Genomic DNA, 26,995 nt, shown 5'->3' with positions numbered 1-26,995 from the left:
AGGAGACAGGGGTGGCCTCCACAGCTCTCCTTTCTTTTGGAGTCCTCACCGGAATCACCTTTGGTATCTGTAGTTCTAGCACATTCCCCCAAACTCCAGCCTGTACTCAACTTTTTTCAAAGCTGTTCCCACATTTTGGGGTGTTACGGGAGCCTCCTATTTCTCGGCCCCACTTTCTGTCTCCGTCTGCTTTGGACTACCACAATAAAATACCCGTTTTGGTTATGGAGACTTCACAAAGGAGGTTCATTTGTCATGGTTCTAGAGGATGGAAATCAATTTTCGGAGGACACAGACAGCCACGCTGTAATTCACAGGAGAGGGGCTCCATGTATTACTGTCGCTTCCATGCCTGAAAATAGAAGGTGCTCCATAAATGCGGAACTGGCTTGGTAGGGTGGTACAGAGGATGGCGCTTTCTGCATGGAGGTTCGTGGAGCCCCTTGGTCCACCTCGGGTGCCCTGTGGCATTGCTGCAACAATGACATTTCCCTCGTCCCTTCCCCACTGCCAGGATTCAACCAGGGAGTCTGTTACCAACTGAAACGGCTCCTTTCTCCACCGCCCCCTGAGAGCTCACGGCCGGCTTTACTTCCTACCATAATTGGAAGGTGAGGATTCTAAATAAAAGAGCAACTCATCATGCCCCCCCACCCCAAAAATAGACGTTCTAAGTGTGAATTCTCGTTGTCAATCTGTTCCCTTTCCCTGGAACAGTGCCCGATGTAAAAGACCAACAGCATTTTGCACTTTCGGCCATCTCTGAGGGCAGTGGACACTTTAGGATCCTTTGTCCATGTCAGCACCACGGCCCTGCGAATGCTGAGCAGCCGAATTGTCAGCCCACGCTGCTCTGAAGATGAGGCCATCGGAATCTCATCTCGAGGCAGCCGAGCTGGCTGTGCTCCACCCTGACACCTGGAGGCCCGGATGAGCTCCTCCGGGGGATTCAAAGACAGACACATATTATGACTTAGCTGAACCCAAGTGAGCAGAGCAGAAGGAAGGGAGGTGGGATGGCTGCCTGCCTCTATACTCTCCTGGCCATGAAATCGGGCTGCACACATAAGTTAGGAGTGTTTTGTGAGAACACCCCTTCAGTACTGATCCAAGGTCTTTAAAAAACAAAAACAGAACTGCAAACCCAGGTGCAGGGAAAGAACATTCCTTCCCCTTCCTCCTCCGGGGTCACCTATAAAAGAAACAAATTTTATAAAAGAAATTAAATTTTCATTTTAATTAATTATCTGATGTGTCACAATTCCAACAACAATATGGACGACCCTAAGAGACTGTGCACACTAGGGGAAATGAGTCGTACACCACAATTTTCATATTGCAAGGCTCCCATGAATGGCTTCTGTGGCTGATCTTAAAAAGAACCAGATAAGGAAATGCATACAACTTTAAATAAAAGCAGTGGCCCAAGAGAGGTGCATCAAGGACTTCAGCCCTGCATAGAATTTTAGACTTCTCCTGCTTCCGAGTCTAGGGTAGGTGGTCCTCAGACCATGTGTCCCAGCAAGCTGTCCCGCAGTGGAAGCTTCTGGGCCAGCTTCGTTTCCACATCCTACTGCAGGGGGCACTGACTGCTCTTCCTGGTCCAGCTCCCACTAAACCCTGCTTCCCTTTCCCTACACTCACCTTGGAGAGGCTTACTGCGGTATTTTTAGAAGTTACAAGGGTGACCGTGTGCTGAGATTAGGCCCAGGTCCTATGGGGTCAGATTTTCTGTGCTGAAGAATGGAAAGAAAATAGGAAAACAAACCAAGTCTCTAGAGAGATAGCTGAGAACCCTCGGAACTGTGAAAATGGAAATTGCATCTGTTTTATCAAATCATAAGCTGTAAAAATCAACAGTGCAAAGCTTTTCTTCTCAGAAGATAATTCCTGGCAAATGGCCACTAAAGCCTGCTGGATTTCATGGTGGGGGGTAGTGGTGGTTTAAACCTGGAGGCCGGTCCATCCTGTGATGACACTGTGGAGATTGCTCCAGCAATAGTCAGGATGAGTCGGGCTGACTCTCCGTCTTGCTCCTAAAGGAATGGGAACAACTGTGGGTTCCCAACAGCTGTCTGTTTGCAAGAAAGAAGCAACTGTCTACGACAGAGGGATCAGCCTTGGCCTGAACAGACCCTCCTAAGGGCTATGTTCAAAAGACAGGCCTCTCTGAGCCTCCCGGGAAATTCACACTCATCTGCAAGCTCCGCCCACCCCCAGCCAACACCAGGCCGTGGTGAAGCATGTTGGGCTCAGAAGCAGTGTTTCTAGTCAATTGCTAAAACTCACGGGTAAATTAATGATTTCACACAAAGGTGTTCTTGTTTAATAAAAACTCAGCAAACAATAAAATCAAGTATAAAAAGCTCTGTGTGCACGCGTGTGTGTAAATTATGTTATATTTGCTTTAATTCAGCGTGATTTCAGTAAGTCTATAGCTACAGCTTCCATTTCTTGGCAAAGAGAGATTTTATTTTCAGGTGATGTGTTGCCGGGGCCGGTGGTAGGTCTTCCTTAAAAACTTGAAGCTTTGAAACGTGGACTGTTGTCTTGCCTCCCTGTTATCACATGGATATGTCACTGGCAACTTTCAGACGATGCCGCAGCATCCCGCTGACTCTGCCTTTGCCGTGTTAATGGCTGATGGTTTTAGAAACGCACACGTGGGGACCTGTGTGTGAGTGAGGCCACCTGGAGACGCCTCGCTCAGTACAGTCCTTTAATTCCGGGAGTAAAGGGCAGGAAAGCGAATGTGCGACAAAGAAGCCTGAGAAATGGGGACGAGGTGCAGAAGGAGCGGTGTGTGCCCAGGGCCAAGGAGAGGGCTCCCGTTCCGTCCGCTGGCCTTTCACCAGATGATTCTGGAGAGTGGACACCAAAGTCTAGGAGACCTGTGACACTTAGGTGTGCATTTAAGAACTACTTGTGAGAAGATTTGCCAGGACATCCTGGATGGCTTCACTGAGAGGAGTTTCCACTGTCATGTGGGCCACACTAGGGGCCAGGGAGTTCCAAAGGGGGAAAAATGCCACAGAGCTTTTGTCCAATCAGTAGCCTCCTGACCACCAGCCAATACTCCAGGAACACTAAGGAGGGCTTGTTCCTGCTCCCAGCACACGGTGACAGCTGGTCACTGCTCTCAGAACTCCACCGGGTCCCCTGTAGGCTATGCACCATGCAATGTGGTTGGAGGGTCTCCCATAGTTTATTTTTACACCTGTGAGTCCTGTAAAGTCTGCTCCTGATTTTTAACAACGTCTGCCAAGGCTCAGCGTGTAAGGTGGTGATCAGTGGTGTTCACCATGATGACAGCTTCCCATCGTCACGCCAGAGGGACTCGTCACACGTCATCAGGTTTGAGGGCTTGGAGAGTCCCCTCATTGGGGCACACTTTCCTGGTAAAATTGTATACATCCGATTGTCAAAACGAGGAACAAGCGTACTTAGTGCCCGCCAAGGGGCAGCCTCAGAGTCTACAGGGCAGGACAGAGACGTCCGCACCCTGAACCTCTCGTCTTGCTTCCTTCAGTGTCTTTGGAGTCTGAGTAATTACTCCTCCCTCGTGTGTTGCTGAGTGTTTTTCCTAAGGAATGATGATACCAACTACCATCTTGGAATATTATGTTACAAAAACTAATGATCTTTCCTCAAATGACGAGCTAAAAATGAACATAAGAGCTCAGGTGCTTTAATCAATAATAAAGCCTAAAGCCGTAGAATTTAATAATAAAAGTTAAATATCTTGGTTTTCTTCTTCACTTTGGGATGGATGCATACACACTACTGGGTTTTCCAAGACACTCAGTGTCCCTGTCAGAAACAGAGGGATGGAATGGATGGGGGTTACATTATTTTTGGGGGGCCACCATCAAATAATATCCTCTCACTAGTGCTCAATATATGAGCTGTGAAGAGTTAATACTCAGGGCTGAGGCTGTGGCTCAGTGGCGTGAGGCACTGGGTTCGATCTTCAGCACCACATGAAAATAAATAGAGATATTGAGTCCATCTACGACTTAAAAAAAAAAAAGAAAAAGAAAAAGAGCTAATACTCTAGTGACAGGAACGTTCTACATCCTGACATTGTAAACTCTAAGGTCAACTATATTTATTTATTTATTTATTTTTTGATAAAGGAGGAAAATGGAAGTTTAAGCAAATATAAATTTAGAGACATCAAATCTCTTACAGGGAGTGATTTCACAATGGCCTTCTTGTTCTGTGGAGGATCTTGACTGGGATAGAGGCGCAAGCAGCCAATTTCATGGTAGAAACCAAGAATACTGGATGTTCCTCCTCAGACAGGGAGAAAAAGAGAAGGGTAGGTTTGAGGGGATGGGTGAACCCAGCTGACAGCCATGTCACCCGACAAGCAGTAATAATAGCACGTGTGTCACTGTGGTTTCAATAGTGAGCGTAGCTACCTATTTTACTAATCCACGGAAGGCAGACTCTCAGCTCATAACTAACGTGAAGGTCGTTAAGTTAGAGGATATGGTGATTGGCTCCAGAGGGCCGACCGAGAGCCACAGGGCCTCTCTTCCCCTCTGCTTCCTTATTTCTTTCCTGTCTCTTTCCTTCTCACTTCCTGAGCCGGCAAGTTCTCCTCCGTCCCCACAGCACCAGAGGCAGGCGCACCAGAGGCAGGCCACACAGCCCGCGTGTGACCAGGGAGCCCCAAACTTCATAACGACTGATCCAGCATCAAAAGTCACCTGACACTTGGCGGGAGAGGAGCCCAGCGAAGCAGACAGTTCCCTAGCAACAACAGAAAAAAAGAACATCACAGAAGAGCAACTCAGTGGCAATATCCAAAGCGGGGAAAAAAGTGTCATCGGTTGAACATAAATTTGGAGTAATTACTGAAAAACAGATGGAGTAAGATTAATAAGGGAAATGATGGCCTCAAAGCACACCGACAGGGAGTGTTATAGACCAACTAGTCAGTAAGCACCATGCAGGATATCAATCAGAGAAGGTAGAAGTACAGGATGGTGAGAGAACTTAGCCTAAGAGACTCCATCTTCAAAGAAACTATCTTGATTAGAGTGGGCAGTTAACCCAATTAAGATTGTTGCAACCCCTGCCCAAGTGCAAACGTCAACTCCATCTCGAAGGAAAAAACCTCAGAGACTGCAGACAGACACTTGTAACCTTGCAGCAGCCGGCATAATTGCTAAATTCAGCTTCCGAAACTGAGATTGCTTTGCATTGTTGCAGATTCCTGCACAGGGTGGAAGCAGTGTTTATCTTTAGAAGGCTTGTGTGCACAGAGATGGGCACTGCACTCTGGACAGCCTCTTGCTGAAGGGCAGTTGCCAGCCAGCTGAATGAAGACGCTCCAATTTGGACAAATTTGGACTGAGAGTGTTTTCTGAGCGATGGGCCCGCACCAGGAGTGGTAGCAGAAGGATGGCCACTTGTCCGGGGATGCTCCAGTTGGAGGGCATCAGACAAGAGGGGCAGCAGGGGAGTGTGGCAACGTGAAAAGTGATTGGTTGGAGAACTACAGTTGGAGAATGTAGAGGCTGGCTTGGTTTGAACTCTCGGTCCTCCTGCCTCAGCCTTCTGAGCCTCTGGGATTACAGGCATGTGTCACTGCTCCCAGCTCAAATAAAATTAATTTCTAATGAAGAAAAAAATCATGCTAAGAATTGCCAAAAGGCTAACAGAGAAGCATGAATGTTCCCTCACAGCCCTTCAGAAGCAGCCAAGCGACTCTGTTTGCACCTTGACTTCAGCCTCTGGCCTCTCTTTGTTTCTCTTGGCTCAGTTTTGCTCTGTTCCAAAGGTCTGAAATGCTTCTGTATCTTGAAGCCACTTAATTTCTGATAATTTGTTGTGTCAGCCCTACGAGACTAATAGGAAGCTAGTAAAAGAAAGAAGATCAAACATTTTAATTATATTCGTATTTTATTTATCATTTATGGTTCTTCTTAATCTGTTTCTTTGGGTTTGATCTGCTATCAGAATCTTCTCTGCCAAATCCAGCTTCCCTTCACTCACTTCTTGGTACTGTTTTCAGCAAATATACTACATTTCTGTATGCTTTAGAACCAGTAATACATCTTCTATACTCTGTTTTACACAATTACTTTTTAAACAAGTTCAGAGATTGAAGGAGGAGAAATATGCATGTATACAGTATTTCCTAATGACGTCATCATCCTGGTGATTCTACCTTATCTGGTAGGTTTGAATTACTGTCTGGGTTGACTAGTTTTAAGCCTACAGAACTTCCTTTAGCATTTTCTGCCGGATGGTTCTGATGGCAACAAATACTCTGTTTTTGTTTGCTTGTCCCTGCATTTATTTTGCCTGCATTTCTGAAAAAGGCCTTTTTTTCTAGATATAGAATCTTCTATTTTTTTTTTTAGTTTCTTACATAAAATTTTATTCTGTTTTGTTGTTCGAATTAGTTATACGTGAGAGCAGAATGCATTTCCATTCATTGTATACAAATAGAGCATAACTTTTCATTTCTCTTGTTGTACACTATGTAGCGTCACAGTACATGTGCAGTCATACATGTACCCAGGGTGATGGTGTCCATCTCATTCCACCATCTATCCTGCCCCATGCCCCTTTCCCCCACCCCCTGCTTTGCCCAATAAAAGTTCCTCCATTCTCCCCACACCTCTCCCCCCATTATGGGTCAGAATCCACTTATCAGAGAGAAATTTCAGTCTTTGGTTTTGGGGGATCGGCTTACTTCACTTAGCATGATATTTTCCAACTCCAACTATGCCATAATTTTATTCTTTTAGTGCTGAGTAATATTCCATTGTGTATAAGTACCTTAGTTTCTTTATCCATTCATCTATTGAAGGGCATCTAGATTGCTTCCACAGTTTAGCAATTGTGAATTGTGTTGCTGTAAACGTTGATGAGCTGCGTCCCTGTAGTATGCTGCTTTTAGGTCTTTAGGGTAGAGACTGAGGATTGGGATAGCTGGGTCAAAGGATGGTTACATTCCAAGTTTTCCAAGGAATCTCTATACTACTTTCCAGATTGGTAGCACCAATTTGCAGTCCCACTAGCAATGTATAAGTGTTCCTTTTCTCCCACATCCTCATGAACACTTGTTATACTTGTATTATTGATAGCTGCCATTCTTACAGGAGTGAGATGAAATCTTAGAGTAGTTTTTTTTAAATATTTTTTTAGTTGTAGGTGGACATAACACTTTTATTTTATTTATTTACTTTTATGTGGTGCTGAGGATCGAACCCAGGGCCTTGCACATGCTAGGCAAGCGTTCTACTGCTGAGCCACAACCCCAGCCCCTTAGAGTAGTTTTGATTTGCATTTCTCCAATTACTAGAGATGTTGAACATTTTTTTTCATATATTTGTTGATCAATTGTATATCTTTCTCTGAAAAGTATCTGTTTAGCTCCTTAGCCCATTTATTAATTGGGTTGTTTGTTTATTTAGTGGTAAGTATTTTGAGTTCTTTATCTATCCTGGAGATTAGTGCTCTATCTGACATGCATGTGGCAAAAATTTGCTCCCAAAATGTAGGCTCTCTCTTCATCTCATTGATTGTTTCTTTTGCTGAGAAGAAGTTTTTTAGGTTGAATCCATCCCATTTATTGATCCTTGATTTTATTTCTTGCATTTTAGGGATCTTGTTAAGGAAGTTGGGGCCTAATTCAACATGATGAAGATTTGGGCCTACTTTTTCTTCTATTAGGTACAGGGTCTCTGGTCTAATTTCTAGGGCCCATTCACAATAGCCTCAAATAAATAAGTAAAATACTTGGGAATCAATCTAACAAGAGAGGTGAAAGACCTCTACAATGAAAACTAGAGAACTAAAGAAAGACATTGTAGAAGACCTTAGAAGATGGAAAGATCTCCCATGTTCTTGGGTAGGCAAAATAAATATTGTCAAAATAAATAGCCGTATCACCCAAAGCACTATACAGATTCAATATAATTCCAATTAAAATCTCAATGTCATTCCTTATAGAAATAGAAAAAGCAAACATGAATTATATTTGGAAAAAATAAGAGACCCAAAATTGCCAAAGCCATCCTTATCAAGAAGAGTGTATCTGGAGGTATCACAATACCGGATCTTAAACTATACTACAAAGTTATAGTAATAGAAACGGCATGGTATTGGCGTCAAAATAGACTTGTAGACCAGGGGTACAGAATAGAGGACGCAGAGACAAACCCACATAAATACAGTTTATCTCATACTAGATGAAGACACCAAAACGTACATTGGAGAAAAGATAACCTCTCAACAAATGGTGCTGGGAAAACTGGAAATCCATATGCAGCAAAATGTTACTAAGCCCCTATCTATCACCATGCAAAAAACTCAACTCAAAGTGGATCAATGACCTAGATATAGAATTTTTGGTTGACCATTTTTGTTTTCCTTTGAGTTCTTTGACTTATGTCATCCCACTGCTTTCCGGCTTCTATTGTTTGCTGAAAAATCAGCAGTTCCTCTCTGGCTGATTTCCAGATTATTTTGTTGTCTTTGGCTTTTAACATTTTGATTATGTGACTTTTTGTGGCTCTCTTTACATTTATCCTACTTAAAGCCCATGTTGCTTCCTGGATGTGAAGATTAATGATTTTCATCCAGTTTGAAAAGTTCCAAGCATGATTTCTGTAAATATTTGTTCTCCTTTTCCTTTCTCTTTTCCTTCTGGTACTCCTGTCCATGTATGCTCCTGGATGTTCAATGATATCCTGCCTTTTTCTGAGACTCTCTTCATTTTTCTCACTCATTCATTCTCTGTTTTTCAGATTATCTAATCTCTACCAAGATTATTTTAAATTCATGAATTGTTTCTTCTGATTGTTCAGTTCTACTGTTGAGACTCAGTAGTAAATTTTTCATTTGTTATTATACTTCTCAAGGCTAGAATTTTCATGTATCTGTGTCTCTCCTTGTAGATATTCTGTATTTTATGCAAAATTACCATTATAACTTTATTTAATTTTTTAATCATGATTCTATTTTAGCATGTTTCTAGTGATCATTTTGAAATTGCTGCCTGTTAAATCCATTATCTAGTCACTTACATAGACAATTCCTATTCCTTCTTTCTTCTTGCTGTATGGGTCATACATTCCCCTTCCTTGGTATGTGCCATTTGGGGTTGTAGTCATTTTATACAATATATTATAGTAACTCTGCTTCCCCACCCCAACCTCTCATGCTTTTTATTGTTGTCTGTTTATTGTTCAGTACTGCTCAGATTATCCTTGTGAGACCTACTCCTGTCACTCTCATCCCAGGATGAGGCCTCTGATGTCACTCTGAAAAGGGCAAAGCCTTGGGTATGACTGTGGTTACCTTGGATAATAGTGATCTTGGCAGAGCCCTCTTTATTCCCTTTAGTATATCAGCTGTGAAGCTTCACTAATTGTCAGTTGATCTCTCTGTTATGTTCAACAATGCCTGGTACATCAATTGCTTCACAGACAAATCCAATCAACTTTGGGATCCTTGAGACCGTTCTTTGCACCAATATTTGAAATTTATTATCTCTTTCTCATTTTCTCCCAAAAAACATCTGACATGCGGTTTAGCAAGGTCTGCAACGAATCTTTCAATCTCCTCCGTATTGCCTTCCACCACGACTTACACTGCTCTTGAGAGAGTCCTTCAGCTTGAGCTTCTTCACGGTGTTGCATATGAACTCAGTTTCTTTTTGGAGGGATTTTCTTCTCTCAACTGTTTGTCTTTCTTATGCTCTTGGCAAAATCTCTGGCCATTGCTCTGGATCTTGGGGTAAGGACAACGGCAAGTATTTTTCTATGTGAGGTGATTGCTTTAGGAGCTAAGCACTCCATGAAACCTAGGCAAGCAAGTCCAGGTCTCCTCATATAAGTCAGAGTATAAGTAATTGGTGTCCAGTATTGTCATCATTCTGCACAAGGGCGGGGGGGAGGGGGACTCCATCCCATGAGTGTGGGATAAGATCTACTGCTCTAGACTTGAACTTGGCCTCACTAACAGGTACCGGAGGAAATTCTGATGCCCTTCCTTAATTTGGAGGTAGTCCAATGGCTAAGAGTTGAGGGGAGGGGATAGAAGGAAAATGATCCTTGAATTTTTGGTTATATCAGCCTGGAGTTAAATGTTCATATAACTGAGCTGGGAAGGGGAAGAGAAAGTGCAGGTCTTGGTTTAAATACGGCAGATTCTTGCAGTTCTTTCTGAGTTTTAGCATTTATTTATTAAATTTTGTAATTTGACATAGATCTACAGGATCATTTCCAGAGATTTTAAGTGGCTGTGTGATTTTTTTGTTGGTGGTGGTAGTTATTGGTTTATTTGTCTTATGTCTTTTCACCCATTTTGCTAGTGAACAGGTCTGTGGAACTTCTGACTGCTCTTCGAATAGAGAACCTGACTTGCAATCGGGAAAAGAAATCCCACTCTGTTTTGACATATTGAGAGACAGTGTGCAGGTTGAGTCTCCCTTATCTGAAATGCTTGAGGCTAGGAGTGTTTTTAGGATTTGGGAATATTCGCAATATGTCGTGACATATCTTGTGGATGGAACCCAAGTGTAAACATCAAACTCATTTCTGTTTCCTATACACCTTACACACATAGCCGGAAGGTGCTTTTATACAAAGTTTCATGTGGGGTTTTCCAGTTGTGGCATCGTGTAGGCAAGTCAAAACATTTCAGATATTGGATTTTCAGATTAGGGATGTTCCACCTGTATATTCCTGACTTATACCCACAATGTGCTTCACTTGATTTGCTGATTCTTCTACTAGGATTTTTATGTATATGTTCTTAAGAGAAAGTGAAATTGTTTCTTGTAAAGTCTTCATCAGGTTCTAGTGTAAAGTTTATGCTGGTTGTAAAAAGAATTGGAGGGTATTTGTTCTTGTTCTATGTTCTAAAGAATTCTTGTAGCATTAGTGCTATGACCTCCTTAAATATTTGGAGGAATTTATTCGTGAAGTCACCTGGGCCTGGGGATATCTTTGTGAGAAGGTCTTATACATGGGTTTAATTTCTGTTGTAGACACAGGACTCTTCACATTTTTACATTTCCTTTTGTGTCACTTTAGATAAGTTTCTTTTTCAAGGAATTTGCTCGTTTCGTGTGAGTTGTCTGCTTTCTTGACATCAAAGTTCTCATGTCGTTGTTACTAGTCTTAGCTCAAGGATCTGTAGGGACATCCCTGTTTTCATTACTAACACTAGAATTTTGTTTTTCCTTCCCTTTTTCCTGGTCTTGCTCATGAAGTTTATCAACTTTATTACTCTTTGCCACAAAACAAAACAATCTTTGGCTTGCTAATTTTTCTCCATTGTATGACCACTTTCTAGATACTGACTTCTCTGATCTTTGTTTTTTTGCTAAGCAGTTGTTTGTTGTTGTTTTGTTAGGTTTTGTTGTTGTTGTTGTTGTTGTTGTTTGGTCTTGTTTTGGCTTGGTTTGGTTTTGGCAGTACTGGGGTTTGAACCCAGGACCCTTACAAGCTTGGCAAGTGCTTTACCACTGAGGTGTATCCCCAGGGTTTGTTTTTTTTTTTTTTACTAGCTTCTTGAAAGCATGTCTTAGATCATTTTCCCCCCAGACTTTCTCCTTCTTTAAAACTGGCATATACATTTAAGGCTGTGTATTGAATGCCCACCAACACAGGTTTATATTTATTTCTTTATGAAGTTGTCTTTTAATTTATTGAAAATAAAAAAAAAGAGCAAAACCAAAAAATACATTTATGCTGCCATTTATATTTACCTATACAATTGGAAACTATAATTACTAGGGTTTTTAATTTATTTTTATTCCATTATGGAATCAAACTACAAATAAGTAAAAGAGAGACAAGAGGAAAATTTATAAACACAAGAACATCCAATAATGTACTTCTAGATAATTTTTGGGTCAAAGAGGAAGTCTCACAGAAAATTTAATGTATGTACATATAAATGAATGCAAATTAAAATACACAAAAAAATATGTGGATGTAGCTAAAGCAGAACTGAGAGGAAAATTCATAGCATAATATGCTCACATGAGAAAAAAGGATAGAAGTCGTTAGATGTAGCTCTGGGGTAGAGCACTTACTTAGCATGTGCCTGGCTCTGGGTTTCATCCCAGCACCAAAAAAAAAAAAAAGAAGAAGAAGAAGAAGAGGAAAGATCTCAAATTAATGATTAGCAAAGATAGATCTGAAAAATACAATCAACAAATAGATCTAATTGATGTATATAGAACACTCTACCCAACAACAGCAGAGCATACATTTTTTTAAAGCAACCAGGACTATCTGTAAAGATAAATGATATCCTGAATCTCAAAACAAACTCCAACAAATTTTAAAAATAGGACTGAAAAAATAAGAATTATGATTCTAAAATCTCATGAGGAATAGGGTATTTGTGATCTTCCTACTGTTCCATCTTCCTTCCTGATGCTCCTGTGTTTCTTCTACTATCATTTCCTTTCAGTGTGCAGAACTTTGTTTAGCCAGTCTCCCACAGTAGGTCCAGACAGCATCAGTTTCCTTCCTCTTCCTGCATCTGAGGATGTCTCTGTCTTCCCTTATTCCTTAAAGAAAGGCTCCTCAGATCTTGAGTTTTCGGATAACAGTTCTTTTTTCTTTTCCTCCTTTTTTCTTTTTCTTTTTTTTTAACAATAACTCTTTTTTTAATATTTATTTTTTAGTTTTCAGCGGACACAACATCTTTGTTTGTATGTGGTGCTGAGGATCGAACCCGGGCCGCACGCATGCCAGGCGAGCGCGCTACCGCTTGAGCCACATCCCCAGCCCCTTTTTTCTTTTTCTTTTCTGCACTTGAAAAATATCATGCTACTTCTTTTTGGCTTCACGGTACTAGGTGAAATTTATTGTCATGTGACTTGGTGATCCCCCATAGTTAATGTATCATTCGTCTCTGGTTTTGTGAAATAACGATGTCCACATATTGGTCTCTATTCCCAGTCCTTGGTCCAGAACTCCTAAAAACGTCGTAATTCCCTGAGCAATAGAGGTGCTGGACTCTCTTTGTTCTAGTATCTATTTTTTATTGTTCTGACTGCATTTCCTGATAGAGATCCTCTAAATCCTATCATCCAGGGAGGCTTTATTAAAGGTATCAGTCACCTCTTACTTTCCTGCTGTCTCTCAGTGGATCTCAAAGGTCTTTCTTCTCTCACCACAATAGGAACCCATGGAGGCTTCCCCCATCTTTCCAGATAGACATCAGGCCCCTTGCAGAGGTCTCCATACAAGACTGTCCTGGGCTCCTGTCCTGTCCACACAGCTGTATATCTAGTGTGGGATCTGTGCCCAAACCTTGGTCTATGTGTCTCTTCTTGGGGTCTTGTGGAATATCTTGTCACTTAGTTTGGTTGAGTGCGTGGTCTCTGGGATTTTGTTTTTCCCATCTGATTTTTGTTTCTGTTTTTAGGAGGATGTTTAAGAGAAAGAGTTAGAAAACTATGATGCCGTGACATCAGTGCCCTGATTGGGAAATGTGTCTGTGTGTACTTTCTCCAAACTATTCTCCTGAATTCAGTCTTGTGTTGGAGCCCTTGACTCTGAACTTCAAACCTTGATCCCAGCTCTGGTCTTTTTCAGATGCAACTTTTAGATTGGCCTCTCCAGAGCATGCATGTGGCCTTTGGGAGCAGACAGACTTGAGTTATTTCTCTTTCTGGGTACCTCACTTTCCTCTGGTACCCAACCATGACCATCACCATCTTGACCTGGTCCAGCTGTACTTCCAATTGTCCTCCAAGCCTCATGGAAGAGAATTCAATCCTTGAAGACCATTTTGTTGATCTTCCTTACTTTATAGATGAGAAAAATCAGATTTAAGTAAGTCAGGGGAAATAACCAGAGTAACTTACAGGTTATGTAAGACCCACTGGTAGAGGTCAGCCCTGTGCCGTTTCCCTCCTGGGTCTAATCAGAGCTGTGGAATCCCCATGGGTAGGAGGGCCTTAGGCCTGAGCCTCAGCAACTCCATTTTAAAAAACTCCAGGTTGAAACCTGCAGCTTCACCAGGCAGCCCCCACGGAGCCCTCCAGTGTGGCCTCAGCAAGTTACTTCCCCTCACCCCGATAAACAGAATGAAGGCCCTGGCAGGCCGTCCTCGCCCGATAAGAGGGAGGGGACCCCCAGACCAGATGTTCTGACCCCAGGGTAAATGATGTCACCGAGAAATCCAGTGGTAGCTGATCAGGATTGAAAGGGGAGTCAAAAGCCCCCCAGTTTAGTATAAATGAAAGAGCAAATGTACAGGGATTCAGCAGCCGAAACAAGGATGCACTCGAGCTGGAGAGCCTTATGAGGACCTGACATCCCGTCACTTGTCATCGCTCCTGAGCCTCTGCGTGATCCTCACCGCTCTCCAACTCTACCGCCTTGACGGGACCTTGGTGAGAGCCCCAACTTCTCCCTACCACCCCCTCCTCAACCCGTCGCCCCCTCCACGCCAAGAAAAGCCTGCCTTGGTTCCAGACCTGATCACCACGGTCTGAGGGAGTGTGCATCGGCTGGACATAAAGCCTAAGGCCTGAGACTTTTGAACTTAGCCTGCAGAGGGAATGTCTGTCACCAGCCTGTCATGATGAAGTGTGTTTGCAGTGCTTAGAATTAATCTAGAATTCTTTGATTTGAATTCATTAATCTAGAATTGTTGGCTGTGAATTGATTATGTCTATTGCAGTGCCTAGCAGGAAGGATGGTCGTTTTCTTGAGTGAAACTGTATTGAGTCATCTGAGTGAATAGAGCATTGAATGTACAGAAGGGTGTGGACATTCTTTACTTCCTTGACTGCATACGTTGTGATTTTGTCCCCTCACGACACTCATGAATACAGTGAGCATGACTGTCCCCCTTTAGAAACTTCTATAGACCCCAGTCCAGTGCTTTTCTTAAACCACAATTGATTCCTGCTCTTAGCTGTGGCAACAAACACACTTAACTTTTTATGTAAATACACCCAACGGCTGCCTTGAATTTTATTTGTGGTTCATCATAATCTCAACATCGTTGCTCTTATCCCAAACAGGAGGAGGCTCCAGATTATATGTTACAGTTTTTCCTCTTGAAGCCAGATTTGCAGGTAGGTAGTTAGTGTAGTTAGGTAAATCAGGTCTAATATTGAATAAAATAAAGAAAATGGAGGCCATTACAGAGAATGGAGTCCCGGAGAGCAGAGCAGCACCTGGGGGAATTGAAATGTTAATGTCCCCAAGGCCCGGAACCCATCCTAAGGAATTGCTAATGGAGCAGCTCCCAGCAAACAGGGAGGTGCTAATCCAAAAGCTGCCCCAAGCCCTTCCTGCCCAGATTACTCCTCCAGCCACCTGTCCCCCACCTTTTGGGCCTTCCCACCTGCATTTCCATCACTGCAGGACAGAGGGAAACAAAGGACAGGAGTGGGGAAAGCTGAAAGAAGACTTTAGCTATAAAAAAGGGAAGACCCGCCCCTTCCATGGATTACGCCTCTTGGGTCCCCTTCTTCCTAGGGGAGGAGTCTTTTCTGCTGTCCTTTAATAAAGCTTCCACTGTCCACTCTACACTGGCCTCGGCGTGTGCTTCTCTGGTGTTAGACTTCAGCATTTGGTACACAGCGGTGACACTTTTTCTGCCTACTTGTGTAGCCATTGTACTTTGCAAATCGCACATCTTTATGCATCAGCACATCTCATACCAAGGATCCAGCGAGGGGAGGCTTTTGATGTTTTATTAATGCCTCATTCATTGCCGGCCTGGGCCTCCCCGGGCCTCCCTGGGCTCTGCTCCTGCCACACGCCTGAATATTCATTGGACTCAGGTTTATAAGATCTGCTCTCTGAAAGGCTTTTTTGTAACCAAAACTCCTCTCGATCATTTTCTTTCCACTTCACTCAAGACTGAAAATAACAAATATAAATGATCCATCTCCGTGGGTTGGTTGGCTTGTTTTTGATCTTCACCTCTGAGTTTCTGCGAAGATTTCCTATGTATATAGCAGGACACCCTGACTTCCTTTTGTATGAGCAGGTTGGCCGGAAAATACACTCACCAGGCAGAGAGCTAGGCCTCTTTGGGCCAGGGAGAGAAAACTTGCAAATTAAACAAAAATCTCACGAGGCACATAAACTAGCAGAGAAAACAGGGAAGACTAAGGGAGTCTCTTGTCTTTCAGAATTGACACAAAATCGAGAAAGTGGTTGGTTCTCCAGCCTCCTGATGCCCAAGAACACAGCCCTTCTTTCCAGGAGCCGCTGAATCCAGACCCTGCCTAGCCCAGCACCGTCTTGGGTGAGGAATGAAGAAGTGACTCCACTCCACACCCTGCCGCAGGCACCAGGCAAGACACTGCCCTCCAGCCTTCCTGGCTGGTCCTGGGCGCTCCCTCAAGACACATGTGAAGGGCTTTATTTTATCAAAGGTTGTCCACATGCGACCGTTTGAAATATTAAGTTTTAAGGTGGAAGTAGGATTCAAATTCAGGTCTTGGAACTCCTTATCTCAAGGTCTTTCGGTCGATGGCATCTTCTCATCCTTCCTCCGGGTGTTAACAGGCCAACTCTTCACCGTGTCCTGTACGAGTGTTAGTGACTTTAACCTGCTTTTGGCCCCTGATTCTGCCTGTTTTGTTCGTTTCACTTTGCTTTTGTTTTTTTGATATAAATCCTTTGTTTCTTCCCATTTGCTCATTTGGGCTCGATTTGGATGTGCTCAGATAAATGTTACTGTTTCGAAATTCGAATTATCCGAAGATCAGGACTTACACCTACTTAACACGTTTGTGGAGTTGACTTAGTGGGTGGACTGTGGCAACTGAACGGTGCCCCCATTCAAATCGCAAGTTGTCCGAGGCTCCTGTTTCATAGTTCTGAGCCAGAGCCAGAGAGACTCATTTCTGAGCGGCTCCAGTTGAGGTCGGTGTTCCTGGTTGGTGGATTCCCTTTGAGCAGCAAGGTCTGGGGAGCCTTCCTTCCGTGCCCTGCCCACCTTACAGCACAGGTTATGCCCAGTGAATGATCCGGGGTGACTGAGAGGGAGCCGACTTACAGATAATCAAGCATCACAGTGAAAGTAAGAACACGGCTCTAAGTCTTCAGAAACAAGTTGCTGGGATTGGAATGTCCCTTACAAAACTCATGATGCAATTTAACTGCTAAGAGGTGATTGAGCAATGACGATTCCACCCTCAAGAACAGACTGGTGTTCTCATCATGGGAGTTAGTCATCATGGCAGCGGGTTCTTGATTTTTAAAAGTGGTAAGCTTGGCCCCTTCCTTCTCTTGCTCTCTCTCTCACCTGTGCTTGCTTGTCCTTCTTCCATGTTGTGATGACATCTCGTCAGATGCCACGCCATGCTCTTAGACTTTCCAGCCTCCAGAACTGCGAGCCAAATAAAACTCTGTTCTTTATAAACTATCCAGCCTCAGGTGGTCAGTAATAGCAACTGAAAACAGTCAGACACAAATTAACTGTGATCGATACAGCAGGAACCCAGGAAGGAGGGGCTGGTCTCCCCAGCAGGTGCTCTTGATTAGGTTGGTAATTAGGCAGAAGTTAATTAGAATGGATTGAAGAAAGCCAGCCAGCTGCAAGGGAGGTCTAGTGAATGGCACACCTTGGAGGGGGACTAGTGGAGGACCTGAAGCCCAGCCAGAGCAGGTTGCTGCAGAGAGGGGCTGCGACTGGCTGTGAGCACTGCCCAGGAAGGAAGGTGCTTCTCAAGTCCTGCTGAGGCTCAGCAATGGCTAATCCACAGCAAGTGACCTGAAAACACACGGAGGTGACAGCACTGGGCAGAGTGCCCCCTGCAGGCCCCATCATGACAAACGGGGACCCCAGGACTCTGGCTCAGGGCTGCACACCCACCTCTCAGGTCCCCAGCTGTGTTCCTGATGTGCGCCTCCCAAGGGGGACCATCAGCTGTGGATGCCTTAAATGAATCCCCAACAGGATACAATTTTGATCACTCTAATAAGGATGCTCTGTCTGTCCCTCTGTGCTTCATAGAGCACCTCCGTGTCTGCTAGCTCTCTTCATCCTGAAAACAACTCTGGGGATTGCATACTGTGCATCATGGTTGCCTCGTGGACAGACCTAGGTATCCATGTCTGGAATCATGAAGTAGAACTCACAATCAAGACTGGAACCCAGACCCCTTATTCCCAGGCCAGTCATCTCTCCATTACATTGTGAGGTCCCCTGGGCCCCCTCCTTCAGGACACTGAAGTCATTTAAGTTAATCTAACCGAGTGAAGATCCGAGGAAACTTACAACACCTGTTTTCTTTTTATATTGGAATTTCCAGAGGGAGAAAATCTGCTTCCTTTTGTAAAGGTAAAATTTCTAAGCTGATTCTAAGCTGCAAAAGCCTGAGTTAAAGTGTAAAAGACTGGGCATTGTAAAGTTTCTAAATTGAAAGGCTTGGGCTAAAAAAAAATAATAGACCAGGTATTCTTAAAATTCCTCTGCTACCCCTGGAACCTGTAATCTCTGTAGCTGTTAGGACAATACCTGAACTGCCCAGTAAATATCTCCATTGATTCCCTGGTTGTTTATTAGCTAAGGGCTCCAAGTAGCTTGGCACATAAGCATCCAGGCCACAAAACCAATCAGTTTAAATGTGTACCCCGCTTAGGAGTGACCAATCACCCTTGCCAAGACTGTTCCCGCCAATGAATGTGCCAATCATGTCTCAGAGTTGTTGTTCAATTTTCCCGTGCCTCAAGATGATTTGTTCTGATGTATGCAAAGCCCCCCGCCCTCTCCAAAAAGTGTACTTAAGCTCTGCTTGACCTCTGCTCTGGGCTCTGGGCTGCTCTCCTTTCTTGAGTGGGCACGGAGCCCCAGCATGCTGGTTCAATAAAATTTCCCCCTGCTTATTGCATGAGGCTGGTCTCTTGTGGTCTCTTTCTCCGATGCTCCGCCAGACCCTTACACTTTCATAGTTTTCTTGTTTACTTTGTGTGTAACCAGATGAGGTTTAAAACTGACCCGAGATAATGAAAGGATCATTTTGACTTCAGTAATAAATACCATGTATGTGGGAGTCTATGGGACAGTTTGCTATTGTTCCATGAATTCTGAGAATTCTACATCCTCATCCTCATAATATTCCAACTTTCCACTCCAACTTTCTGTCTGGAGGATCCTTCTGGATCCTGGCGTAGGAAGAGAATCCTAAGCAAAGACTAGAATTCTCCCTGAGTTTAGAAGACGGTTGCAGACACAGATTATCAGAGAGGAGATAATAGGAGAGAAAAGCTATAGAAATTTCCATGGGTGAAATATTCCTGAATTATAAAATGTGCATGGATAGCATGAAACTCCGCAAGGTAAGCCAAGAGATCAGAGTTCTGTGCTAAATGGATCTCAGAGGTCACACAGTCCAAGAAATAATGCGAGGTCACCGTTAGCCAGAGTAGAGTACTCCTTAGTCACTCCAGGCATTCAATAGAAGTTCTGCAAGGACCATGCTTTAGAAGTGGGACTACACTGTCCAAGTTTAGATCCACCTCAGTGAAGCTTGAAAAGAAGCTTAAAAAGGAACTTAAAGTAACTTAAAGGGGCTGGGGCCATAGCTCAGTGGCAAAGTGTTTGCCTAGCATGTGTGAGGCACTGGGTTCAATCCTTAGCACCATTTAAAAAGAAATAAAATAAAGGCAACTGTGTCCATCTACAACTACAAAAAAAAATTTTAATTATTAAAAAAAATAAGATAATGACCTATCAGAATAATGTCCTATGCTTTAAAAAAAAAAGAAAATCCAGATATTCATCAAAAGAAAATCACAATTTCCAGCACCAAATTAAGAATTGCTTGACACTACAAGATACAGAAAAAGGCGACCCACAACTTAGAAGAAAACTTAGAAATAAACCTGGCAAAAGTGAAAATGATGGAATTGGAAGAAAGATACATAAAACAGGATTATAATTGTGTTTAAGTGTTTAAAAGAAAACATGGATATAAGGAGACATGGAAGATACCTAGAAGAATCGAATGGATTTTGTTCTAGGAATTTAAAACACATAGGTGGAGAAAATTTCGTAGATTGGAGCTGGTAGAAGAAAAGATCACGGAACTCAGGCATGGTAATGAATGGTGATAGATACTGCTCCGTGACCCGTGGGACAGTGCCGAGGAGTCCACGTACACATAACTGGCTTGCCAGAAGAATAAAATTGGGAACAGAAAAAAATAACTAGAGAATTATAAAGCCAAACATTTCCAAATTCTATTTTATACCTATAAGTCTAACAAGTGCAATGAACCCCAAGAAGGGTAAACACAAAAACCACACTAAGACACATTAAATACCTGAAACTCAGTGATAACGAGAGAATCTTAGCGCAATCGGAAGAAAAGGACACATTACCTGAGGGAAGCAAAGACAGAAATCATCTCAGAAACTCTGCCAGCCAGAACCATCAAAAGACATCTTTAACCTGCTAAACGGAAATCACTTGCAGCATAGGAATCTCTGCTCATCAAAAATAGTTTTCAAAAGTAAAGAAAAAATAAAAACTTTTTTTTTTTTTCCCCAGAAAAGTATCTATGGTGGGGTGGAGAAGGGTAACATGTTCTTACAAACTTTTTGCATCTTACTGAGGTGGTGTAACTAAGCTACACTAGGCTAATTAGAAGCCAGGGTGAACATTTAAAAATGTAAGTGGGATCAGGTCAATCCTCTGCTCAAAGCCCCCCAGCACTGCCCTGCCTTACTCAAGGAAATCCCAAAGTCTCAGCAACAGCCCGAGGACGTGGGTACAATCTGAACCCCTGTCTCCCCAAGCCCCACCACCCCATGACCTCAGTCATGAAGGCATTAGCAGAGATTCTTGTTGACAGGTCTTTCTTCTATAAAATTTCATCAAAAGTTCATGATCATCTCTTCTCTGAAAATTATGAAATACATTTTTGCAAAGTGTAAGGCCCATGCCAACCTGTCCTTGCTCGTCTGTAATTCACCCCAGCACGACAAGAAATGTCTCACAGTGTCCCATCACGTCCACTTGGCCAAATGATCCTTTCTTCCACGTTAGATTCCAGGCCAGAGCCGAAGTTTCGGGTCTTGTTGTTTTAACTTTCAAAATGATTGATTTTCATGGTAGTGAAATAACCTTTTCATGACCTATAAATCCGTGCCAGGGGACTTGGCTAAGGGGAGGACATGAGTAACATGATAGCTTTTTTATTTGTTCTAATGAGTCAATAAAATGGTGGCATGTTCTTTTCCTGAGACTCTGAATTCCCCTGCTTCCCACGTCGTGCACCCTGTCAGAACCAAGCATTCCCCCCCCCCCATTCCTTTTCCCCCTGGGGACTTTTCTCCCCTCCTTTGCATGGGAGCTGGGTGGGTCTAGCGACTGAATCCAGTAAAGCCCCTCCCTACCCTTGATCTGCCCCTTCCTCATGCCTTCCCTTCAGCCAGGGATCTTCCAGCTTCTAAAGACTCACATTTTTATAATTGAAAGACGCAGAACCAGTTTCCAGGGGCAGATATGTAAGAAGGTAAAGATAATAAAATAAAAATAAGAGAAATCAATTGCACGGTGCTTTGGCAAAATTCTAGCAGCTGCCAAGATATTTACATTTCGTCACCAGGCGTCCTGCTCCGGTGGGATTTATTTATTTATTTTTCCAGAGCCTTTGCCACATTTCCATGCCCAGGATCATGCCTAGGACACATTGGGATGAATCATCACGGTTTTAATCAGCTCTTTTTTCCACCACTGTGACGAAATGATCTCACAAGGACAATTTTGGAGGAGGGAAAGTTTATTTGGGGGCTCATGGTCTCAGGGGTCTCAGGCCATAGACGGCCAGCTCCATTCCTCACAGCTCCAGGGGAGGCACAATGTCATGGCGGAAGGGCAGTGTGGGAAAGTGGCTGGGGACATGGCAACAGGAAGCCGAGAGAGCTCCGCTCACCAGGAGCAAAATACATACCCCCAAAAGCACATCCCCCGTGACCCACCTCCAGCCACATCCCGTCTGCCTTCAGTGACCACCTGTCGTGGGTCTCGTACACTGATTGGGTGAAGACTCTCACAACCCAGTCATTTCCCCTCTGAACCTTCTTGCCTGGTCTCACACGTGAGCTTTTGGGGGACACCTCACATCCAGACCATAACAATCACCCAAGGGAACTTTTGTGAAAACTGGAAATTAATGTCACAGAATTCTCCATGAGAGATTCTTACATTTTCTCTAAAGAAAAAAAAAAATCTCCAGAAAATTTTATTTTCTTCTTCTCTCTCTCTCTTCTCTCTCCTACTGAGTCCCTTCCTTTTTTCATTACTGTTTTTATTCAGTGACAACTGTTGAGTGACTCCCTCTGAATGCCTCTGCTTTACTTTTTATTCCAGAAAATAGTTGAAAACAAATCTATTTAAGTAAAACCCATGTTGGCCTATCTAAGGTGGAGGACTGAATAGAAGAACATGGGCCATTCCATATTTGTCAGGTAAATGCTCGAGGCAGCTCCTGCAGCCTAGCTGAAGCTGTTGTCTTTGATTCCCCCCCATCAGTCCAGACACCTCTGCTGGGCCAGCTGCTGAGCTTACCCATCAGGAAAATAGCACCCACTCTTTCCAGAGGTTTTTCTCTCCTTCAGTCCTGTCTCCTCTCTCCTCCTCCTCCTCCTCCTCCTCCTCCTCCTCCTCCTCCTCTCTCTCTTCTTCTTCTTCTTCTTCTTCTTCTTCTTCTTCTTCTTCTTCTTCTTCTCTCTCCTACTGAGTCCCTTCCTTTTTTCATTACTGTTTTTATTCAGTGACAACTGTTGAGTGACTCCCTCTGAATGCCTCTGCTTTACTTTTGACAATTTATAAAGCATGAATCTGATTCAAGCCTTCTAGAATCATGAGTAGGACCAACTTAAAAGCTGTTTGCCACGTAGGAATCTAAACATGTTCCAGGTTTCAGAGGGTGCCCCTAATCCAGACATTCCAGCATTTAGTAATTAATTCATAATCATCTTTACCATTGTGGTGGTAAATTTATTCATGTTGATCCAAATCACTTTTGTGTCTCATTTTGCATTTAAACACATGGTTCTCATACGTAGCTGAAAGCTAAAGAAAGTTGCTCGGTTTTATGGCAGCTACTGTAGTTACACTGCCATGTGAAAATATCCCAGCATAGCATTGTTTTTTCACCATCTCCTATTTCCATGAAATAGCACTCTTTATGAAGTGCATTTGACTGCCATCTCTGCTGTCTTTTGGGCCCATCTGAAATCAAGAACGAAGCCATTATTCTTCATGTATAATAATCAAGTGGCATCCCCTGTGAACATGACTATCACAGATAAAGGCATTCACTAAATGTTGCCAAAGGCAATCTTAAGTTTGGGCCAGAGTGTCGAAATAATTTATAAAAAGAAAGCATTTTTACAAATATTTTCGCGGGATGACCATTTCATGCCACAGCTGAATGAACGGAGGTCACAGTCAGAGACCCTTTCAACTGGATCACGGGATGCCCCAGTAGAAATGCGGCTGCAGATGTGAAGTCCTGGTAATGAGAATCTGGCCCATGGGCATGGAGTGGGTTGTTGCAAGCAGAATCCTCTGGAACATGTTGGCTTGGATTCAGAGCTAAGCACCGGCCTTTCCTGGACCCCTCAGGTGAGGTACCAAAACCCTTGTGCCTTGGATTTCTCATTTTTATTTTCATCATGAAACGAGAGAAGCATGGGGAATTTGGGGGTTCCAGTGGGGGTGCTGTGCCCTTGTCTTTCTTTCATGGGGAAAGGGAGCATCTCAGCCTCTCAGGAGCTCAGGAGTGTGTGCAGATACTTCAGTGTCCCGTTCCCTCCCTGCAGCCTCTGAACCTGCCTTCCTGCCTCCCAGCGGATGGACGGGTTCACTCTGGCCCTCGGTGCATAGCTGCTTGCAGACCTAGTGTGCCGACGTCTGGCAAGCTGGCATTGCCAGTCCAAGCTGGTGCCTGGGCTCCCCAGTCACCTGGTACCTCTTCTTGAGAACTTTCAAGGGCAGGATCTTGGCTGCTGTGTTGAAAGCAGCTCCTGTCCGCCCCCTTGGTGCCTAACCATGGTGGAGCTGTTGTTCCAGATGATTGATGATGGAAGGCTTGTGCTTTTTGCTAAATCTCTACACATAAATGCACCTGGCTAACAGATGAACTTCGTCGCTGCCCTGTGTGGCTGTAAAATGTTCTCGTGTGTGTGTGTGTGGGTGGGTGGGAGGGTGTGCATGCATGCACATGTGTGTGCTTGCTTAGCAGGAGGTTAGGTTGGTAAAATCCCTCCAGGGATGAGCATCTGACTTTGCATCCATTAGCTCTACTGCTGTAGAAATGGGATCAGCCAAGTGGCTCCAGAGTCCCCTGGGCTTAGTGAATATGGTAGATGTGAGATTCATTCCTTCCACGGAGATTTATCAGGCACAAATTGCAGGCAAACCCCTGTGCTAGGAGCTGTTGGGGACACATGTCACCACCTCACATAAACTCTCAGGTTCACAAAGGAGACAGGCACAGAAAGAACCGGGCACTCATGACAGAGGGTGACAAATCGGCACAACCTAAGTTGTCCTTCCACTGCTCCTTACAACTGGCCACGGTGCAGAGGGCACTTCATCTCATCTACACTTTGAACTATTTAAAAAGTTTAGCAAAGCTGATTTGTTCCGATTTCAGCCCCCAAAGTTAACTGGGTCAGGCTTGCATGTTTGGGGTGTTCAAATACTACCAGCATGTACTGATTCTACAACCAAATACAGACTTTGGCCTTGTTACTTCTGAGTTTTGTTATGATTGAGGCAGGGTGGTGTGGGTAGGGGCTCCAAGGTGTGTGCCTCTATCCCTAATAAGGCTGGACTGCAGCAGCTCCGTGACAAATGGGTTTCTAAATTCTGGGACAGCACAATTTTATTTGGGTCAGCTGACTTCATTTTGGGGGAGGGGATACCAAGGATGGAATTTAGGGGCCCTTGACCACTGAGCCCCATCCCCAGCCCTATTTTGTATTTTCTTTAGAGACAGGGTCTCACCAAGTTGTTTAGTGCCTTGCTTTTGCTGAGGCTGGCTTTGAACTCACCATCCTCCTGCCTCAGTCTCCAGAGCTGCTGGGATGACAGGCACACAGAGCTGGCTTCATTTTTAAAATAGGAATAGCCTCTGGAATTAGGCCTTATTAATAACGATCATTCACTGCAAGCCAACCATCATCTAGCCCCTTTCAGAGAGTGGACGTAAATAGTTTGACATTTGGTGGTTTGAAGAAGAGGCATTGGAGAGTAGGTGGCCAGCAGTTCAGCAGTGAAATGTTTTCATGGGACAAGCCCTTCATGCCAAAGCTGAAGGAAGGAAGGTCACAGTCAGAGTCCCTTCTGACCACCGCATGCCCCAGTACCAACGGGTCCTTTGAGCAGACATGGGAAGTCACCCAGCAGTTGACCACTCCTGATGGTTCTGCTGAGGTTTAACTCACCTACCTTTCTCTTAGGACCCACCAGTGACAGACTGAGCGAACTGATGACCAAATATCGCAGGCGCGTTGGGAGGGAAAGGAAAGGAAAGATGGTGGGCCCCTCCACTCCACAGATCTGCATGGAGAGAACGGGCATTTCAAACCAGGGGGGTGGGAGGGGGGATTTCTTTTTTTTTTTTTTTAAAGAGAAAGTGAGAAAGAGAGGGGGAGAGAGAGAGAGAGAGAGATAATTTTTAATATTTATTTTTTAGTTTTCGGCGGACACAACATGTTTGTTTGTATGTGGTGCTGAGGATCGAACCCGGGCCGCACGCATGCTAGGCGAGCGCGCTACCGCTTGAGCCACATCCCCAGCCCCGGAGGGGGGATTTCTGTAAGTTTGTGTGTGTCCGACCACCTTTAATTTCCGATTCACTACAGACAAACACTTACACACTGAAACAGATCACCAGAAAAATGAAATATCTGATAATACATATATACAAGCCGATTTTTATTAATAGACTCCACAAATTCTGTTAGTAAAGTCAGCATAATATTATGCTTCAATAAATACAATCAGCACAAAGCATAACATTAGAAAAGAACTAGAAACTGTGCACTTTCATTGAAATGTATGCATGCGTGCAGGTAATTATATGCTTGTAACTTTTGGTCAATTATAATTAACTAAATGTCATGAGTAAAATCATGATTCTCCATATGAAATGCCCATGTGTACCTTTTATGCCATGTGTATTAATTTGTAAACTCTTTAGAGCTTGGTTAATTTAATCTAAAATTAGATTGCCAATAATGTATTTACAGGAGATAGTGTTTGTTTTACTCTATATTTTATCTTAATAACATTAGGAGTAGAGAAACCATCTCACAGAAGAATGTTAGTGAGAGTTTTAATTTAAAACATTTTTTTTTAAAAAAATTAAAAATAAAGTGTTTTTTTTTTTTGTACTGGGGATTGAACCCAGGTATGCTTTACCAATGAGTTATATCCCCAGACTTTTTTATTTTTTATCTTTTTTAATTTTGAGAAAAGTTTTCCCTAAGTTACTGAGGCTAGCCTCAAACTGCAATCCTCCTGCCTCAGCCTTCCAAGTCACTGGGATTACAGGTGTGTGCCACCATGCCTGAATAAAAGGATTTTTTTTAATTTAAAATTTCAAAAAAAATTTCAAGAATTTCCATGAATTGGGGATACTAATATTGGTCTTTTCCCAAAATGAGGCAAGTGTTACTATATTGTTTTCAAAATTAATCTTTAGTCCTTATTGGTCACAAGTCTTAACAATTTTACCTAAAAAGTCATAACTAAATTTAAATCACCTTTTGGTAGAAGATATTATTTCTGATCTATGAATTTCTTAGGTGAAATTTTTTAGAAGAGAAATTAAATTTAGGGTTGGGGATGTGGCTCAGGGGTACAGCTTTTACCTAGCATGTGCCAGGTCCTAGGTTTTATCGCCAGCACTACAAAAAGCAAAAAAGAAAATAAAAAAGAAGAAGAAGAAGAAGAAGGAGAAGAAAAAGAAAAGAAAATTCAAAGCACTGGGTCAAATGCGTAGAAAATG

The 26,995-nt window shown here is 43.3% G+C and overlaps 1 long non-coding RNA gene across 1 annotated transcript; it reads left to right on the top strand.

Moving 5' to 3' along the window:
* Positions 1 to 8,818: 8,818 nt before the first annotated feature.
* On the top strand, positions 8,819 to 15,536 carry LOC144369263 (uncharacterized). Its single transcript, XR_013428738.1, has 2 exons — positions 8,819 to 9,762; positions 13,587 to 15,536. It is a non-coding gene; the product is annotated as an uncharacterized LOC144369263 (long non-coding RNA).
* The last annotated feature ends 11,459 nt before the right edge of the window (positions 15,537 to 26,995 follow it).

Source organism: Ictidomys tridecemlineatus, chromosome 12 (assembly GCF_052094955.1).
Source record: "Ictidomys tridecemlineatus isolate mIctTri1 chromosome 12, mIctTri1.hap1, whole genome shotgun sequence".
Taxonomy (NCBI): domain Eukaryota; kingdom Metazoa; phylum Chordata; class Mammalia; order Rodentia; family Sciuridae; genus Ictidomys; species Ictidomys tridecemlineatus.
The sequence above is the reverse complement of the archived record's forward strand: the minus strand, read 5'-3'. Positions and strand labels throughout refer to the sequence as shown.